This window comes from Synchiropus splendidus, chromosome 18 (genome assembly GCF_027744825.2).
Source record: "Synchiropus splendidus isolate RoL2022-P1 chromosome 18, RoL_Sspl_1.0, whole genome shotgun sequence".
NCBI classification, from domain to species: domain Eukaryota; kingdom Metazoa; phylum Chordata; class Actinopteri; order Syngnathiformes; family Callionymidae; genus Synchiropus; species Synchiropus splendidus.
The window spans coordinates 17111081-17126388 of record NC_071351.1 but is presented as its reverse complement, the minus strand read 5'-3'; positions in this window follow the sequence as shown (position 1 = coordinate 17126388).

The following is a 15308-nucleotide window of genomic DNA, read 5'->3' as shown; positions in this document are numbered from 1 at the left end:
TTCTAGTAGTTGCACATCAAATCTAAGCAGTCTGAAGTGTCTTTCATAAGTTATCAACATTTTTATGTTTGGTGTTCCGGAATCAACCTTATCTCAGGCTGAAAACGCTTTTTCGGCATTGTGCCATAACTTTGCAGGGAAGCTTCAGAACATGAAATTTTCAATTCCCATTATAGCAGAAAGGGTCTTTCTCGTACTTGCACATCAAATCTAAGCTGTCTGAGGTGTTTTTTCAAAGTTATCATATATTTATGTTTGGCGTTCTGTAATTGACCTTGTCTCATGCTGAAAACGCGTTTTCTGCATTGTGCCATAACTTTGCAGGGAGCTTCAGAACATGAAATTTTCAACTCCCACTATAGCAGAAAGGCTTTTTGCAGTAGTTGCACATCAAATCTAAGCTGTCTGAAGTGTTTTTCCAAAGTTATCAACATTTTTATGTTTGGCTTTCCGGAATCGACCTTATCTCAGGCTGAAAACGCGTTTTCTGCATTGTGCCATAACTTTGCAGGGAAGCCTCAGAACATGAAATTTTCAACTCCCACTATAGCAGAAAGGGTTTTTCTAATAGTTGCACATCAAATCTAAGCTGTTTGAAGTGTTTTTCCAAAGTTATCAACATTTTTATGCTTGGCGTTCCGGAACCCACCTTATCTCAGGCTGTAAAAGCATTTTCTGCATTGTGCCATAACTTTGGAGGGAAGCTTCAGAACATGAAATTTTAACCTGCCACTATAGCAGAATGGGTCCTTCTAGTAGTTGCACATCAAATCTAACCTGTCTGAAGTGTTTTTCCAAAGTTATCAACATTCTTATGTTTGGCGTTCCAGAATCGACCTTATCTCAGGCTGAAAACACGTTTTCTGCATTGTGCCATAACTTTGCAGGGAAGCTTCGGAACATGAAATTTTTAACTCGCACGACAGCAGAAAGGGTCCTTCTAGTAGTTGCACGTCAAATCTAAGCTGTCTGAAGTGTTTTTCCAAAGTTATCAACATTTTTATGTTTGGCATTCCAGAATCGACCTTATCTCTGGCTGAAAACGCGTTTTCTGCATTGTGCCATAACTTTGCAGGGAAACTTCAGAACATGAAATTTTCACCTCCCACTATAGCAGAAAGGGTCTTTCTAGTAGTTGCACATCAAATCTAAGCAGTCTGAAGTGTTTTTTCAAAGTTATCATACTTTTATGTTTGGCGTTCCGTAATTGACCTTGTCTCATGCTGAAAACGCGTTTTCTGCATTGTGCCATAACTTTGCAGGGAAGCTTCAGAACATGAAATTTTCAACTCCCACTATAGCAGAAAGGCTGTTTCCAGTAGTTGCACATCAAATCTAAGCTGTCTGAAGTGTTTTTCCAAAGTTATCAACATTTTTATGTTTGGCTTTCCGGAATCGACCTTATCTCAGGCTGAAAACGCGTTTTCTGCATTGTGCCATAACTTTGCAGGGAAGCTTCAGAACATGAAATTTTCACCTCCCACTATAGCAGAAAGGGTTTTTCTAATAGTTGCACATCAAATCTAAGCTGTTTGAAGTGTTTTTCCAAAGTTATCAACATTTTTATGTTTGGCGTTCCTGAACCCACCTAATCTCAGGCTGTAAAAGCGTTTTCTGCATTGTGCCATAACTTTGGTGGGAAGCTTCAGAACATGAAATTTTAACCTGCCACTATAGCAGAAAGGGTCCTTCTAGTAGTTGCACATCAAATCTAACCTGTCTGAAGTGTTTTTCCAAAGTTATCAACATTCTTATGTTTGGCGTTCCAGAATCAACCTTATCTCAGGCTGAAAACGCGTTTTCAGCATTGTGCCATCACTTTGCAGGGAAGCTTCAGAACATGAAATTTTCACCTCCCACTATAGCAGAAAGGTTCTTTCTAGTAGTTGCACATCAAATCTAAGCTGTTTGAAGTGTTTTTCCAAAGTTAACACCATTTTAATGTTTGGCGTTCCAGAAACAACCTTATCTCAGCCTGAAAACGCGTTTTACATATTTTGCCATAACTTTGCAGGGAAGCTTCAGAACATGAGATTTTAACATCGCACTATAGCAGAAAGGGTCTTTCGAGTAGTTGCACATCAAATCTAAGCTGTCTGAAGTGTTTTTCTAAAGTTATCAACATTCTTATGTTTGGCGTTCCGGAATCAACCTTATCTCAGGCTGAAAACGCGTTTTACGCATTGTGCCATAACTTTGCAGGAAAGCTTCAGAACATGAAATTTTCAACTCCTACAATAGCAGAAAGGGTCTTTCTAGTAGTTGCACATCAAATCTAAGCTGTCTGAAGTGTTTTTCCAAAGTTGTCAACATTTTTATGTTTGGCTTTCCGGAATCGACCTTATCTCAGGCTGAAAACGCGTTTCCTGCATTGTGGCATAACTTTGCAGGGATGCTTCAGAACATGAAATTTTCACCTCCCACTATAGCGGAAAGGGTCTTTCTAGTAGTTGCACATCAAATCTAAGCTGTCTGAAGTGTTTTTCCAAAGTTATCAACATTTTTATGTTTGGCGTTCTGGAAATCACCTTATCTGAGGCTGAAAACGCGTTTTCTGCATTGTGCCGTAACTTTGCAGGGAGACTTCAGAACATGAAATTTTTTCCTCCCACTATAGCAGAAAGGGTATTTCCAATAGTTGCACATCAAATCTAAGTTGTCTGAAGTGTTTTTCCAAAGTTATCAACATTCTTATGTTTGGCTTTCCAGAAACAACCTTATCTCAGGCTGAAAACGCGTTTTACGCAATTTGCCATAACTTTGCAGGAAAGCTTCAGAACATGAAATTTTCACCTCCCACTATAGCAGAAAGTGGCTTTCTAGTAGTTGCTCATCAAATCTAAGCTGTCTGAAGTGTTTTTCCAAAGTTGTCAACATTTTTATGTTTGGCTTTCCGGAATCAACCTTATCTCAGACTGAAAACGTGTTTTCTGCATTGTGCTATAACTTTGCAGGGAAACTTCAGAACATGAAATTTTCACCACCAACTATAGCAGAAAGGGTCTTTCTAGTAGTTGCACATCAAATCTAAGCTGTCTGATGTGTTTTTCCATAGTTATCAACATTCTTATGTTTGGCGTTCCGGAATCAACCTTATCTCAGGCTGAAAACACGTTTTACGCATTGTGCCATAACTTTGCAGGAAAGCTTCAGAACATGAAATTTTCAACTCCGACTATAGCAGAAAGGGTCTTTCTAGTAGTTGCACATCAAATCTAAGCTGTCTCAAGTGTTTTTCCAAAGTTATCAATATTTTTATGTTTGGCGTTCCGGAATCGACCTTATCTCAGGCTGAAAACGCGTTTCCTGCATTGTGGCATAACTTTGCAGGGATGCTTCAGAACATGAAATTTTCACCTCCCACTGTAGCAGAAAGGGTCTTTCTAGTAGTTGCACATCAAATCTAAGCTGTCTGAAGTGTTTTTCGAAAGTTATCAACATTGTTATGTTTGGCGTTCTGGAACCCACCTTATCTCAGGCTGAAAACGCGTTTTCTGCATTGTGCCATAACTTTGCAGGGAAGCTTCAGAACATGATATTTTCACCTCCCACTATAGCAGAAAGGGTCTTTCTCGTAGTTGCACATCAAATCTAAGCTGTCTGAAGTGTTTTTCGAAAGTTATCAACATTTTTATGTATGGCGTTCCGGAATCGACCTTATCTCAGGATGAAAAATCGTTTTCTACATTGTCCCATAACTTTGCAGGGAAGCTTCAGAACATGGAATTCTGACCTCCCAATATGGCAGAAAGGGTCTTTCTAGTAGTTGCACATCAAATCTAAGCTGTCTGTAGAGTTTTTCCTGAGTTATCAACATTTTTACGTTTGGCCTTCTGAAATCAACCTCATCTCACGCTGAAAACGCGTTTTACGCATTGTGCCATAACTTTGCAGGGAAGTTTCAGTACATGATATTTTCACTTCCCACAATAGCAGAAAGGGTCTTTCTCGTAGTTGCACATCAAATCTAAGCTGTCTGAAGTGTTTTTCCAAAGTTATCAACATTTTTATGTTTGGCGTTCTGGAACCCACCTTATCTCACGCTTAAAACGCGTTTTCTGCATTGTGCCATAACTTTGCAGGGAAGCTTTAGAACATGAAATTTTCACCTCCCACTTCAGCAGAAAGGGTATTTCTAGTAGTTGCACATCAAATCTAAGCTGTCTGTAGAGTTTTTCCTGAGTTATCAACGTTTTTATGTTTGGCGTTCCGGAATCGACCTTATCTCAGGCTAAAAACACGTTTTCTGCAATGTGCCATAACTTTGCAGGGAAGCTTCAGAACATGAAATTTTCAACTTCCACTATAGCAGAAAGGCTCTTTCCAGCAGTTGCACATCAAATCTAAGCTGTCTGAAGTGTTTTTCCAAAGTAATCAACATTTTTATGTTTGGCTTTCCGGAAACGACCTTATCTCAGGATGAAAAATCGTTTTCTGCATTGTCCCATAACTTTGCTGGGAAGCTTCAGAACATGAAATTTTCACCTCCCACTATAGCAGAAAGGGTCTTTCTAGTAGTTGCACATCAAATCTAAGCTGTCTGAAGTGTTTTGCCAAAGTTATCAACCTACTTATGTTTGGCGTTCCGGAATCGACCTTTTCTCATGCTGAAAACGCGTTTTCTGCATTGTGCCATAACTTTGCAGGGAAGCTTCAGAACATGAAATTTTCACGTCCCACTAGAGCAGAAAGGGTCTTTCTAGTAGTTGCACATCAAATCTAAGCTGTTTGAAGTGTTTTTCGAAAGTTATCAACATTTTTATGTTTGGCGTTCCGGAATCGACCTTATCACAGGCTGAAAACGCGCTTTGTTGGTTGTGCCATAACTTCTCAGGGAAGCTTCAGAAAATGAAATTTTCACCTCCCACTATAGCAGAAAGGGTCTTTCTAGTAGTTGAACATCAAATATAAGCTGTCTGAAGTGTTTTTCCAAAGTTATCAACATTTTTATGTTTGGCGTTCGGGAATTGACCTTATCTCGGGCTGAAAACGTGTTTTACGCATTGCCCATAACTTTACAGGGAAGCTTCAGAAAATGAAATTTTGCCATCCCACTATAGCAGAAAGGTACTTTTTAGTAGTTGCACATCAAATCTGAGCCGTCTGAAGTGTTTTTCGAAAGTTATCAACATTTTTATGTTTGGCGTTCCGGAACCCACCTTATCTCAGGCTGAAAACGGGTTTTCTGCATTGTGCCATAACTTTGCAGGGAAGCTTCAAAACATGAAATTTATTTTCACCTTCCATTATTGCAGAAAGTGTCTTTCTAGTAGTTGCACATCAAATCTAAGCTGTCTGATGAGTTTTTCCAAAGTTATCAACATTTTCAAGTTTCGCGTCCCGGAACCCACCTTATCTCAGGCTGAAAATGCGTTTTCCGCATTGTTCCATAACTTTGCAGGGAAGCTTCAGAACATGAAATTTTCAACTCCCACTATAACAGACAGGGTCTTTCTAGTAGTTGCACATCAAATATAAGTTGTCTGAAGTGTATCTCGAAAACTAGCAACATTTTTATGTTTGGCGTTCCGGAAACGACCTTATCTCGGGCTGAAAACGCGTTTTCTGCATTGTGCCATAACTTTGCAGGGAAGCTTCAGAACATGAAATTTTCACCTCCCACTATAGCAGAAACGGTCTTTCTAGTCGTTGTACATCAAATCTAAGCTTTCTGAAGTTTTTTTCCAAAGTTATCAACATTTTTACGTTTGGCGCTCCGGAACCCACATTATCATAGGCTAAAAACGCGTTTTTTGCATTGTGCCATAACTTTGCAAGGAAGCTTCAGAACATGAAATTTTCACATCCCTCTATAGCATAAAGGGTATTTCTAGTAGTTGCACTTCAAATCTAAGCTGTCTGAAATGTTTTTCCCAAAGTTATCAACATTTTTATGTTTGGCGTTCAGGTACCCACCTTACCTCAGGCTGAAAACGCGTTTTCTGAATTGTTCCTTAACTTTGCAGGGAAGCTTCAGAACATGAAAGTTTCAACTCCCACTATAACAGACAGGGTCTATCTAGTAGTTGCACATCAAATCTAAGTTGTTTGAAGTGTTTTTCGAAAGATATCAACATTTTTATGTTTGGCGTTCCGGAAACGACCTTATCTCGGGCTGAAAACGCGTTTTCCGCATTGTGCCATAACTTTGCAGGGAACCTTCAGAACATGAAATTTTAACCTCCCACTGAAGCAGAATGGGTCTTTCTAGTAGTTGCACATCAAATCTAAGCTGTCTGAAGTGTTTTTCCAAAGTTATCAACATTTTTAAGTTTGGCGTTCCGGAACCCACCTTATCTCAGGCTGAAAACGCGTTTTCTGCATTGTGCCATAACTTTGCAGGGAAGCTTCAGAACATGAAATTTTCACCTTCCACTATTGCAGAAAGGGTCTTTCTAGTAGTTGCACATCAAATCTAAGCTGTCTGATGAGTTTTTCCAAAGTTATCAACATTTTCAAGTTTGGCGTCCCGGAACCCACCTTATCTCAGGCTGAAAATGCGTTTTCCGCATTGTTCCATAACTTTGCAGGGAAGCTTCAGAACATGAAATTTTCAACTCCCACTATAACAGACAGGGTCTTTCTAGTAGTTGCACATCAAATATAAGTTGTCTGAAGTGTTTCTCGAAAACTAGCAACATTTTTATGTTTGGCGTTCCGGAAACGACCTTATCTCGGGCTGAAAACGCGTTTTCTGCATTGTGCCATAACTTTGCAGGGAAGCTTCAAAACAAGAAATTTTCACCTCCCACTATAGCAGAAAGGGTCTTTCTAGTAGTTGCACATCAAATCTAAGCTGTCTGAAATGTTTTTTCGAAAGTTATCAACATTTTTATGTTTGGCGTTCCGGAACCCACCTTATCTCAGGCTGAAAACGCGTTTTCTGCATTGTGCCATAACTTTGCAGGGAAGCTTCAAAACATGAAATTTTCACCTTCCACTATTGCAGAAAGTGTCTTTCTCGTAGTTGCACATCAAATCTAAGCTGTCTGATGAGTTTTTCCAAAGTTATCAACATTTTCAAGTTTCGCGTCCCGGAACCCACCTTATCTCAGGCTGAAAATGCGTTTTCCGCATTGTTCCATAACTTTGCAGGGAAGCTTCAGAACATGAAATTTTCAACTCCCACTATAACAGACAGGGTCTTTCTAGTAGTTGCACATCAAATATAAGTTGTCTGAAGTGTTTCTCGAAAACTAGCAACATTTTTATGTTTGGCGTTCCGGAAACGACCTTATCTCGGGCTGAAAACGCGTTTTCTGCATTGTGCCATAATTTTGCAGGGAAGCTTCAGAACATGAAATTTTCACCTCCCACTATAGCAGAAACGGTCTTTCTAGTCGTTGTACATGAAATCTAAGCTATCTGAAGTTTTTTTCCAAAGTTATCAACATTTTTACGTTTGGCGCTCCGGAACCCACATTATCATAGGCTAAAAACGCTTTTTTTGCATTGTGCCATAACTTTGCAAGGAAGCTTCAGAACATGATATTTTCACATCCCACTATAGCATAAAGGGTCTTTCTAGTAGTTGCACTTCAAATCTAAGCTGTCTGAAATGTTTTTCCGAAAGTTATCAACATTTTTATGTTTGGCGTTCAGAAACCCACCTTACCTCAGGCTGAAAACGCGTTTTCTGCATTGTTCCTTAACTTTGCAGGGAAGCTTCAGAACATGAAAGTTTCAACTCCCACTATAACAGACAGGGTCTATCTTGTAGTTGCACATCAAATCTAAGTTGTTTGAAGTGTTTTTCGAAAGCTATCAACATTTTTATGTTTGGCGTTCCGGAAACGACCTTATCTCGGGCTGAAAACGCGTTTTCCGCATTGTGCCATAACTTTGCAGGGAACCTTCAGAACATGAAATTTTAACCTCCCACTATAGCAGAAACGGTCTTTCTAGTCGTTGTACATCAAATCTAAGCTATCTGAAGTTTTTTTCCAAAGTTATCAACATTTTTACGTTTGGCGCTCCGGAACCCACATTATCATAGGCTAAAAACGCGTTTTTTGCATTGTGCCATAACTTTGCAAGGAAGCTTCAGAACATGAAATTTTCACACCACACTATAGCATAAAGGGTCTTTCTAGTAGTTGCACTTCAAATCTAAGCTGTCTGAAATGTTTTTCCCAAAGTTATCAACATTTTTATGTTTGGCGTTCAGGAACCCACCTTACCTCAGGCTGAAAACGCGTTTTCTGCATTGTTCCTTAACTTTGCAGGGAAGCTTCAGAACATCAAAGTTTCAACTCCCACTATAACAGACAGGGTCTATCTAGTAGTTGCACATCAAATCTAAGTAGTTTGAAGTGTTTTTCGAAAGCTATCAACATTTTTATGTTTGGCGTTCCGGAAACGACCTTATCTCGGGCTGAAAACGCGTTTTCCGCATTGTGCCATAACTTTGCAGGGAAGCTTCAAAACATGAAATTTTCACCTTCCACTATTGCAGAAAGTGTCTTTCTAGTAGTTGCACATCAAATCTAAGCTGTCTGATGAGTTTTTCCAAAGTTATCAACATTTTCAAGTTTGGCGTCCCGGAACCCACCTTATCTCAGGCTGAAAATGCGTTTTCCGCATTGTTCCATAACTTTGCAGGGAAGCTTCAGAACTTGAAATTTTCAACTCCCACTATAACAGACAGGGTCTTTCTAGTAGTTGCACATCAAATATAAGTTGTCTGAAGTGTTTCTCGAAAACTAGCAACATTTTTATGTTTGGCGTTCCCGAAACGACCTTATCTCGGACTGAAAACGCGTTTTCTGCATTGTGCCATAACTTTGCAGGGAAGCTTCAGAACAAGAAATTTTCACCTCCCACTATAGCAGAAAGGGTCTTTCTAGTAGTTGCACATCAAATCTAAGCTGTCTGAAATGTTTTTTCCAAAGTTATAAACATTTTTATGTTTGGCGTTCCCGAACCCTCCTTATCTCAGGCTGAAAACGCATTTTCTGCATTGTGCCATAACTTTGCAGGGAAGCTTCAGAACATGAAATTTTCACCTCCCACTATAGCAGAAACGGTCTTTCTAGTCGTTGTACATCAAATCTAAGCTATCTGAAGTTTTTTTCCAAAGTTATCAACATTTTTACGTTTGGCGCTCCGGAACCCACATTATCATAGGCTAAAAACGCGTTTTTTGCATTGTGCCATAACTTTGCAAGGAAGCTTCAGAACATGAAATTTTCACATCCCACTATAGCATAAAGGGTCTTTCTAGTAGTTGCACTTCAAATCTAAGCTGTCTGAAATGTTTTTCCCAAAGTTATCAACATTTTTATGTTTGGCGTTCAGGAACCCACCTTACCTCAGGCTGAAAACGCGTTTTCTGCATTGTTCCTGAACTTTGCAGGGAAGCTTCAGAACATGAAAGTTTCAACTCCCACTATAACAGACAGGGTCTATCTCGTAGTTGCACATCAAATCTAAGTTGTCTGAAGTGTTTTTCGAAAGCTATCAACATTTTTATGTTTGGCGTTCCGGAAACGACCTTATCTCGGGCTGAAATGCGTTTTCCGCATTGTGCCATAACTTTGCAGGGAAGCTTCAGAACATGAAATTTTAACCTCCCACTGTAGCAGAAAGGGTCTTTCTAGTAGTTGCACATCAAATCTAAGCTGTCTGAAATGTTTTTTCCAAAGTTATCAACATTTTTATGTTTGGCGTTCCGGAACCCACATTATCTCTGGCTGAAAACGCGTTTTCTGCTTTGTGCCATAACTTTGATGGGAATCTTCAGAACATGAAATTTTCACCTCCCACTATAGCAGAAAGGGTCTTTCTAGTAGTTGCACATCAAATCTAAGCTGTCTGAAATGTTTTTTCCAAAGTTATCAACATTTTTATGTTTGACGTTTCGGAACCCACCTTATCTCAGGCTGAAAACGCGTTTTCTGCATTGTTCCTTAACTTTGCAGGGAAGCTTAAGAACATGAAATTTTAAACTCCGACTATAACAGACAGGGTCCTTGTAGTAGTTGCACATCAAATCCAAGCTGTCTGAAGTGTTTTTCCAAAGTTATCAACATTTTTATGTTTGCCGTTCCGGAACCCACCTTATCTCAGGCTGAAACCGCATTTTCTGCATTGTGCCAAAACTTTGAAGGAAAGCTTCAGAACATGAACGTTTCACCTCCCACTATAGCAGAAAGGGTCTTTCTAGTAGTTGCACATCAAATCTAAGCTGTCTGAAATGTTTTTTCCAAAGTTATCAACATTTTTATGTTTGGCGTTCCGGAACCCACATTATCTCTGGCTGAAAACGCGTTTTCTGCTTTGTGCCATAACTTTGATGGGAATCTTCAGAACATGAAATTTTCAACTCCCACTATAGCAGAAAGGGTCTTTCTAGTAGTTGCACATCAAATCTAAGCTGTCTGAAATGTTTTTTCCAAAGTTATCAACATTTTTATGTTTGACGTTTCGGAACCCACCTTATCTCAGGCTGAAAACGCGTTTTCTGCATTGTTCCTTAACTTTGCAGGGAAGCTTAAGAACATGAAATTTTAAACTCCCACTATAACAGACAGGGTCCTTGTAGTAGTTGCACATCAAATCCAAGCTGTCTGAAGTGTTTTTCCAAAGTTATCAACATTTTTATGTTTGGCGTTCCGGAACCCACCTTATCTCAGGCTGAAACCGCATTTTCTGCATTGTGCCATAACTTTGAAGGAAAGCTTCAGAACATGAACGTTTCACCTCCCACTATAGCAGAAAGGGTCTTTCGAGTAGTTGCACATCAAATATAAGCTGTCTGATGTGTTTTTCCAAAGTTATCAACATTTTTATGTTTGGCGTTCCGGAACCCACCTTATCTCAGGCTGAAAACGCGTTTTCTGCATTGTGCCATAACTTTGCAGGAAAGCTTCAAAAATGAAATTGTCACCTCCCACTATAGCAGAAAGGGTCTTTCTAGTAGTTGCATCTCAAATCTAAGCTGTCTGAAATGTTTTTCCAAAGTTATCAACATTTTTGTGTTTGGCGTTCCGGAAAACATCTTATCTCAGGCTGAAGACGCGTTTTCTGCATTGTGCCATAACTTTGAAGGAAAGCTTCAGAACACGAAAGTTTCACCTACCACTTTAGCAGAAATTGTCTTTCTAGTAGTAGCACATCAAATCTAAGCTGTCTGAAATGTTTTCCGAAAGTTATCAACATTTTTATGTTTGGCGTTTCGGAATCGACCTTATCTCAGCCTGAAAACGCGTTTTACGCATTGTGCCATAACTTCTCAGGGAAGCTTCAGAACATGAAATGTTCACCTCCCACTATTGCAGAAAGGGTTTTTCTAGTAGTTGCACATCAAATCTAAGCTGTCTGAAGTGTTTTTCCAAAGTTATCAACATTTTTATGTTGGGCGTTCCGGAATCAACCTTATCTCAGGCTGAAAACGCATTTTCTGCATTGTGCCATCACTTTATAAGGAAGCTTCAGAACATGAAATGTTCACCTCCCACTATTGCAGAAAGGGTCTTTCTAGTAGTTGCACATCAAATCTAAGCTGTCTGAAGTGTTTTTCCAAAGTTATCAACATTTTTATGTTTGGCGTTCCGGAATCGACCCTATCTCAGGCTGAAAACGCGTTTTACGCATTGTGCCATAACTTTGGTGGGAAGCTTCAGATCATCGAATATTCACCACCCACTATATCAGAAAGGGTCTTTCTAGTAGTTGCACATCAAATCTAAGCAGTATGAAGTGTTTTTCCAAAGTTATCAACATTTTTATGTTTGGCGTACCAGAATCTATCTTATCTCAGGCTGAAAACGTGTTTTCTGCATTGTGCCATAACTTTGCAGGGAAGCTTCAGAACATGCAATTTTAAACTTGCGCTATAGCAGAAAAGGTCTTTCTAGTAGTTGGACATCAAATCTATGCTGTCTGAAGTGTTTTTCCAAAGTTATCAACATTATAATGTTTGGCGTTCTGGAACCCACCTTATCTCAGTCTGAAAATGTGTTTTCTGCATTGTGCCGTAACTTTGCAGGGAAACCTCAGAACATGAAAATTTCAACCTCCCGCTATAGTAGAAAGGGTCTTTCTAGTAGTTGCACATCAAATCTAAGCTGTCTGAAGTGTCTTTTCAAAGTTATCAACACTTTTATGTTTGGCGTTCCGGAATCGACCTTATCTCAGGCTGAAAACGCGTTTTACGCATGGTGCCATAACTTTGCAGGGAAGCTTCAGAACATCGAATTTTCACCTCCCACAATGGCAGAAAGGGTCTTTCTAGTAGTTGCACATCAAATCTAAGCTGTCTGAAGTGTTTTTCCAAAGTTATCAACATTTTTATGTTTGGCGTTCTGGAACCCACCTTATCTCAGTCTGAAAACGTGTTTTTTGCATTGTGCCATAACTTTGCAGGGATGCCACAGAACATGAAATTTTCACCTCCCACTATAGTAGAAAGTAGTCTAGTAGTTGCACATCAAATCTAAGCTGTCTGAAGTGTTTTTCCAAATTTATCAACATTTTTATGTTTGGCGTTCCGGAACACATCTTATCTCAGGCTGAAAACGCGTTTTCTGCATTGTGCCATACCTTTGCAGGGAAGCTTCAGAACATGAAATTTTCACCTCCCACTATAGCAGAACAGGTCTTTCTAGTAGTTTCACCTGAAATCTAAGCTGTCTGAAGTGTTTTTCCAAAGTTATCAACATTTTTATGTTTGGCGTTCCGGAACCGACTTTATCTCAGGCTGAAAACCTTTTTTTCCGCATTGTGCCATAACTTTGCAAGGAAGCTTCAGAACATGAAATTTTAAACTTCCACTATAGCAGAAAGGGTCTTTCTAGTAGTTGCTCATCAAATCTAAGCTGTCTGAAGTGTTTTTCCAAAGTTTTCAACATTTTTATGTTTGGCGTTCGGGAACCCACCTTTTCTCAAGCTGAAAACGCGTTTTCTGCATTGTGCCATAACTTTGCAGGAAACTTCAGAATAAGAAATTTTAACCTCCCACTGTTGCAGAAAGGGTCTGTCTTGTAGTTGCACATCAAATCGAAGCTGTCTGAAGTGTTTTTCCAAAGTTATCAACATTTTCATGTTTGGCGTTCCGGAATCGACCTTATCTCAGGCTGAAAACGCGTTTTACGCATTGTGCCATAACTTTGCATAAAGCTTCAGAAATGAAATTTTCACCTCCCACTATAGCAGAAAGGGTCTTTCTCGTAGTTGCAGATCAAATCTAAGCTGTCTGAAATGTTTTTCCAAAGTTATCAACATTTTTATGTTTGCCGTTCTGGAACCCACCTCATCTCAGGCTGAAAACGTGTTTTTGCATTGTGCCATAACTTTGCAGGGAAGCTTCAGAACATGACATTTTCACCTCCCACTATATCAGAAAGGATCTTTCTAGTAGTTGCACATCAAATCTAAGCTGTCTGAAGTGTTTTTCCAAAGTTTTCAACATTTTTATGTTTGGCTTTCCGTAATCGACCTTATCTCAGCCTGAAAACGCGTTTCCTGCATTGTGGCATAACTTTGCAGGGATGCTTCAGAACATGAAATTTTAAACTTCCACTATAGCAGAAAGGGTCTTTCTAGTAGTTGCTCATCAAATCTAAGCTGTCTGAAGTGTTTTTCCAAAGTTTTCAACATTTTTATGTTTGGCGTTCGGGAACCCACCTTTTCTCAAGCTGAAAACGCGTTTTCTGCATTGTGCCATAACTTTGCAGGAAACTTCAGAATAAGAAATTTTAACCTCCCACTGTTGCAGAAAGGGTCTGTCTTGTAGTTGCACATCAAATCGAAGCTGTCTGAAGTGTTTTTCCAAAGTTATCAACATTTTCATGTTTGGCGTTCCGGAATCGACCTTATCTCAGGCTGAAAACGCGTTTTACGCATTGTGCCATAACTTTGCATAAAGCTTCAGAAATGAAATTTTCACCTCCCACTATAGCAGAAAGGGTCTTTCTCGTAGTTGCAGATCAAATCTAAGCTGTCTGAAATGTTTTTCCAAAGTTATCAACATTTTTATGTTTGCCGTTCTGGAACCCACCTCATCTCAGGCTGAAAACGTGTTTTTGCATTGTGCCATAACTTTGCAGGGAAGCTTCAGAACATGACATTTTCACCTCCCACTATATCAGAAAGGATCTTTCTAGTAGTTGCACATCAAATCTAAGCTGTCTGAAGTGTTTTTCCAAAGTTTTCAACATTTTTATGTTTGGCGTTCCGGAATCAACCTTATCTCAGGCTGAAAACGCGTTTTACGCATTGTGCCATAACCTTGCAGGAAAGCTTCAGAACATGAAATTTTCAACTCCCACAATAGCAGAAAGGGTCTTTCTAGTAGTTGCACATCAAATCTAAGCTGTCTGAAGTGTTTTTCCAAAGTTGTCAACATTTTTATGTTTGGCTTTCCGTAATCGACCTTATCTCAGCCTGAAAACGCGTTTCCTGCATTGTGGCATAACTTTGCAGGGATGCTTCAGAACATGAAATTTTCTCCTCCCACTATAGCAGAAAGGCTTTTTCCAGTAGTTGCACATCAAATCTAAGCTGTCTGAAGTGTTTTTCCAAAGTTATCAACATTTTTATGTTTGGCTTTCCGGAATCGACCTTATCTCAGGCTGAAAACGCGTTTTCTGCATTGTGCCATAACTTTGCAGGGAAGCTTCAGAACATTAAATTTTCACCTCCCACTATAGCAGAAAGGGTTTTTCTATTAGTTGCACATAGAATCTAAGCTGTTTGAAGTGTTTTTCCAAAGTTATCAACATTTTTATGTTTGGCTTTCCGGAATCGACCTTATCTCACGCTGTAATAGCGTTTTCTGCATTGTGCCATAACTTTGGAGGGAAGATTCAGAACATGAAATTTTAACCTCCCACTATAGCAGAAAGGGTCCTTCGAGTAGTTGCACATCAAATCTAACCTGTCTGAAGTGTTTTTCCAAAGTTATCAACATTTTTATGTTTGGCGTTCCGGAATCAACCTTATCTCAGGCTGAAAACGCGTTTTCAGAATTGTGCCATCACTTTGCAGGGAAGCTTCAGAACATGAAATTTTCACCTCCCACTATAGCAGAAAGGGTCTTTCTAGTAGTTGCACATCAAATCTAAGCTTTTTGAAGTGTTTTTCCAAAGATAATACCATTTTTATGTTTGGCGTTCCAGAAACAACCTTATCTCAGGTTGAAAACGCGTTTTACGCAATTTGCCCTAACTTTGCAGGAAAGCTTCAGAACATGAAATTTTCACCTCCCACTATAGCAGAAAGTGTCTTTCTAGTAGTTGCACATCAAATCTAAGCTGTCTGAAGTGTTTTTCCAAAGTTATCAACATTTTTATGTTTGGCGTTCCGGA